This window comes from Kogia breviceps, chromosome 8, assembly GCF_026419965.1.
Source record: "Kogia breviceps isolate mKogBre1 chromosome 8, mKogBre1 haplotype 1, whole genome shotgun sequence".
Lineage (NCBI taxonomy): Eukaryota > Metazoa > Chordata > Mammalia > Artiodactyla > Physeteridae > Kogia > Kogia breviceps.
This window is the reverse complement of record NC_081317.1, coordinates 92,380,145-92,386,043: the sequence shown is the minus strand read 5'-3', so window position 1 is coordinate 92,386,043 and position 5,899 is coordinate 92,380,145.

Here is a 5,899-nt window from a genome sequence, read left to right as displayed (position 1 = left end):
CACTCTGTGTCGGGCACTGTGCTGCTTCTGGGGACACAGCCTCTGCCCACTTATGGGTGGGGGACAGACACAGAGTCCTATAGCCCTGATGTGTGGTGTGGTGGTCTGTGACACTGGTGGCCCCAATGAACCATGTCTCCCAGTATCCATGCCATTTTTATGTCCTCCCCCCTTGAATCTGGGCTGGGTCTGTGACTTGCTTTCCAATAGAGTGTAATGGAGGTGACAATGTGCCAGTTCTGGGCCTAAAACTTAAAAGAGGGTCTGGGATTTTGCTTTTGCCCTCTGAGAATCCTGAGCTGCCATATAAAAAGTCTGGCTACCCTGCTGGAGACACCATGTGTAGAGGCCACATGCAAAGGAGTGGCTCCAAGACTAACTGGAGACATAGAGATTCCCAGATGCCCACCCTCCCTAGCTGAGCCCAAACTCCAGCCGACCTGCCAACTGGACGCAGCCACATGAGTTACCACCAGCAGTACCAGCAGAACTACCTAGCTGAGCCCAGCCCAGATGACAGTCATAAGCAAACAAAGTGGCTGCTTTTTTAAGCCACAGAATCTTGGAGTGGTTTGTCAAGCCAGCAATAGATTACCAAAACATGCGTCATCAAGTGAAGGGCGAAATAAAATTGAGAAGGTTAGGGTAGATGGAGGGCCAGAAGGAGAATGAATCTGACCCAGAGGAATTGGAGAGCTGAGCAGAGGAATAGGAGAAATGATGGAAAGTGAAGAAGATGAATCTTGGGCATCACCAGTGTGTTTTCAGCAGATGTCTTTCTGAGGACCACTGCATGCCAGACCCTGGGCAGGAACTGAAGAGGAGACAGAGAAGGACAGACACAGCCCAGTGGAGAGGCAGCCTTGAGCACCAGTAGTGATGGTGCCAGGTCAGACGTGCTCAGTGCCTGCAGGAGGTTAAGGGTGAAGGGCAAGTGTTCAGAAGACAGAGGAGTCATCTCCGTGGAGGGAAAAGCCAGGGAAGGCTTCACGGAGAAGATGGAATTTAATTTGGACCCAGAAAACTGGTGCAAAGTTGGAGGGAAAAACTTTCCAGGTGGGGGGTTTTGTGTGCACAAAGGCACAAAATTGGGCTGTTTGGGCTGTTAGGGAGATGGAAGTGGCCAGTATGAAAGCAGATCAGATGGTCACAATGAAGATGGTAGTCCTGCGTTCTGTCTTGGGTAAATTCCTCAAACACACGTCTGCAGAAATATTTTAAAATTGAAGCAAATCCGGGCTTCCCTGGTGGCGCAGTGGTTGAGAGTCTGCCTGCCAATGCAGGGGATGTAGGTTCGTGCCCCGGTCTGGGAAGATCCCACGTGCCACAGAGCAGCTGGGCCCGTGAGCCATGGCCGCTGAGCCTGTGCATCTGGAGCCTGTACTCTGCAACGGGAGAGGCCACAACAATGAGAGGCCCGTGTACTGCAAAAAAAAAAAAAAAAAAAAGAAAAAATTAAAACAAATCCCAGTAACACTCTAGTTATGTGAGTTAGGGAGAAAATGAAACCCAAATGAGTGGGGTTTCTCCCAGATTAGTTCACATTATCATCATGGATTGGGAGACAAATAAATGCCTAAGAATAGCCACAGAATGTTAATTTTTCATTGATCATACTATCATTTTCATGAACACTAAAAAGGTAGACATTTAGCAAGAAATCATTTTTGCAGAAAGAGAGAAAAGAGGTATTTGGAAGGGTGTGGCATCTCTTTTCATGTCCCTTTGATCTTCTGCCCATCGGTTAGGAACTGTGGTTCTGTTGCGTATCATAGTAGGGGGGTGGTAATGTTTAGGGTAGAAGGCCCTAGAGGCTCTCAGACCAAGATTAGAGTCCCAGCTTTGCCCATTTCTGATTACAAAGTGCTGAGCACAGGGTCAGGAATATGGTAAATGCCCAATATGTTTCTTGTTAAAATTGCTCACGATCATCATTCCCCACATTTTAAAAAGAGAAAGTTGAAGCCAAGGAGCTTTCCAAGTGCCAGCATATTGGGAACAGAATGCAGTTCTCATGTCTCTGTCTCTCCTTTGTGACTCCCATATCCCTTCCCTGCCTTACCTGCTGTTACATGTCAGCGGTGCTGAAGTGAGAAAGATCGAACTCTGTGACTTCCTTCTGGGTTGTTCCTTGAGGACCTCCAAAGTGACATAAAGTCACATGACCCCTTGGACACTCATACCCAGCATAAGGTGATGTCCAGAGAAGAACATGCAAGCCACAGGGGAGCTTGCCAAAAAGAAATGGCAAAGAAGACAATATGAGAAGCTGGAAAATCAACAGTCCACTTAACCTTGAAGCTGTGATACAGCAGGGAAGACCAATTGGTCCCTTAAGCCCAGAATGGCAGCCCACAGTTTGTCACTTTCCCTGTGCTACCTTGGGCAAATCATTCAAGCTCGCTAAGACTCCAATTTTCTCTTCTGTAAAATGGGCATAAGAATGCTTCACAGAATTGTTAATGAGATAATTAAATGAGGTAATATATGCAAAGGGCATTTACACTCTTGGTTATATTGAATAGATATTCAGGGGGTACACCCCTGAAGTTGTGTCTGTGCCTTTCCCTGCAGAGGGGATCTGTAGCTCCCCCACATTTCCTAGAGGATCCCTAACTCCCCCCAAATAAGTTTATTTTTGAGACATAAGGGTTTTATTTTGTTTCTATTATAAGATAAAATCTAATATTGGGGAAAATAATCAGAGCATAAATAAAAAGGAAATTGAAAAGGGAAGTCAATAGTAAACAAGAGAATCCAAAGGTAGTTTTTTAAAAAACATTTTGTTGTTTTGTTGTTGGATTTTTTAAATGAACTGAGTCATCTTCTGGCTGAATTTCTCAAAATTAAGATGTAACAGGGAGAAAAACAGAACCAAAAGCAATAACAAGACAAAGAGCAAAGTGATACAAGAAACTTTTTTTTTTAAATAAAAGGAATACTTGCCATGGTAAAAAAAAAGAAAATTCAAACAGTACAGAAGGATGTAAGGTGAGAAATAGGTCTCTTTCACCCCTCCATTACCTCTCACTCCTGGTCCTGTTAGCCAAAGGTCGCCACTCCTGACAGTAAGAAACTTTTTATTTGTTGTTTTCACATTACAAGTGATATATCCATCTTTGGAAGGAGCAGATGAAATTTAGAAAATTCCCAGAGGTATCTAATTTGCCAAAAGAGAATTAACTTTGTATAAAAGAATTAAGTGCTTTCCAAGATTCTGACAAAATAAAGATATCAATCAAACTCCCCAAAGGAAGTCCAGATGGCCATGCAGTTGAACTTTATCATGCTCATTGGCCTGGCAGTCTCCACGTCCTTGAAATACCCAGGAAAACCATCCAACAGAAAGCAGTATCTCATACATATAGTGAATTCTTTATTGTACTGACCTAAAACTGGAAAAAGTCCTGTAAAATTGTTACCTGGTTCAGAATCCCTGATGAACGTAGGAGCAAACTTCCTTCCAAACCAATCCGTTTAACATGGACAGGGATCCATCTGAAGTCAGGGGCTCTTAGGCTTACACAGTTGTGCAGGGTGGTGTGATATCAGAAAAGGACAGTATCATTAATCACATTAAGTGGATCATCCCAAAGCATTTGACAATGCATGATATATTTCCAAACTTTAGAAGCACTTGAAAAATAATAGAATATGCTGGATTTTACTAAAATCACCTATGAAATTTGAGTGGCTGGAATATTAAGAAATGGGCAAAGAGCAACTAGAGTATCACTTAAGTTAGATGCCATCTTTTCTCTGTCCTTTGTTATTGAATGTAATATAGAGCCGGGTTGGTGGGGCAGAGAGGGAATAACAGATTTCATTAGGAAAAAGCAAATGAAAAGACTCACTGTTATTATCACAGAAGAGGCTTGGAACAAGATGGCAGGATAGGATGTACTGCTTCTGGTCATAGGGTGCTCCTGAAAACTGGGCTATAAATCACATCCTTGAAAAGCAAATCATATTTACCCAATAGGAAGGATGTTATCATTGAAGCTTGCTTTGCTGATCAAGGATTCAGCACTAAATGAATCCTTTGTGACTTTTCCAACCCCAAGCTATGCCACCCACAGGGAAGCAGGACCTCTGTGACTGACTCCAGCCCTCCCAACCATCACCTGGCCCTCAGCACCCCTGCAGGAAAGGGTAATCCTCTCCTCCTTGTGAGGAACCTCATGAAAAGCCACACTGAGAGGGCTTCCCCATGCCACCTCCTCTCCCCGATATAAAAATATGTGCAGAAGTCATCCAGGTAATGGTGAATAATGCACACCTATTCATTCAGCAAACATAGATGTGTGCTTTGTGTGTGCTTATGGTCTCACACACGGAGAGGGACCCAGAGATGTAGAAAACTAACTATACATTGTAATGTGATACCACAGAGTCTTTCTAGAATATGCTGAGATAAAAAATGAAATACTGTATTTCATCTAATCCAAGACAACAGTATTTTGTGTTATCACCAAGGAAGAAAAGAAATACTGCCAATTATAAAATGCCATCAGTGGCAAGGTGCATCTTTATTCCAGAGATGAATAAAAATGTGTCTTACAATGGGTGAAATGTGGTAATTAACTTTTAAAGAAGTGATAAGTGATATCTCTCAGCATGAGCCAAGCCTTGCTATGGAAGCTGAGAGAAGGTAGCAATTATTTCTGCTGGAGTGACTGGAGGAGGTATCACAGGGAGGTGACATTTGATCTGGGTCTTGAAGGATTTTGCCAGTGGGAGAAAGAGTAAGAAGAATATTCTAGGTTGAAGGAATAGCATGAGCAAAGGTATCGAGGCAGAAAAGGGCAGGCATGTTTATGGGCCATCTAATTTCTTCTAGCGTTAGAACACAGAAGGTGTGGGGAGGGAGACCTGGTTACTGAAGGAGGAAACATTGAAGCCAGATTGTAAATAGCCCTAATCCTCGTCTTGGGAGTTTGTACACACAGAGAACAGAGAACCATAGACTGTTTTGAGCTGGGAGAGACTTGATTAGAGCAAGCTCTGGAAAGGTTAGTCTGGCAGGGTAGAGGAGGGTTAGGTTGGAGAAGAGTAAGATTCGAGGCAGGGATACAAGTTAGACTATTGCAGCCAGCCAGGCTGGGGGTGGGTGGAGAGAAAACCGAGGGGCTGTACACAGATCCATGAGAGGAAGTCAGATTGTAAAAGGCAGCAGCCATACGACCATGAGAATAAAAGATCTACAACCACACGCAGCATTGAGGACGAATCTCACAAACACAACGTTGAGTGAAAGAAGCCAGACACAAAGGAGGATAGACGGTGATTCCATTTATATCACGATGAAGAAAAGGCAAAAACCAATCTGTAATGTTAGCTGTTGGGATGGTGGCTACCCCAAGGGAGGGTAGTGACTGGCAGGGGACGCTAACAGGGGCTTCTGGGTGCTGGTAGTGTTCTGGTTCTTGCTGCTGTTTATATGGGTGTGTTCACTTTATGAAAATTAATTGAGCTGTGCACTTAAGATTCTGTATTTTTCTGTATATATGTTGTAGTTCAATACAATTAACCCCCTCCCCGCCACACACAGAAATTAGGGCCATGGAGAAAAACATGAAAGTAGGGGTCTGGAATGGAGGAACCTGCTGGAACACGCAGGCACTCAATCTCAAAATGAGCTGAGGCTTTGGAAGAACATCACAGACCTCCCTAGAGGCTTTGTAGGGTACACTTGGAGCAAGCAAGAGAGAATGATGAAGGGAATGCAGAACTGTCTCACCTCAAGGCTTGTGACAGAGACACACTAGACGTTTTGGTGGAGAATGACCAGCAAACAGAAATAGCAGAACGAGGATGGTTAAGAGGGGAATGAGAGATGAGAAGACTCTTAGAGGCCATGTAGATACTTTCAATGAGCCCATGTCTCCAGGTCCAGATG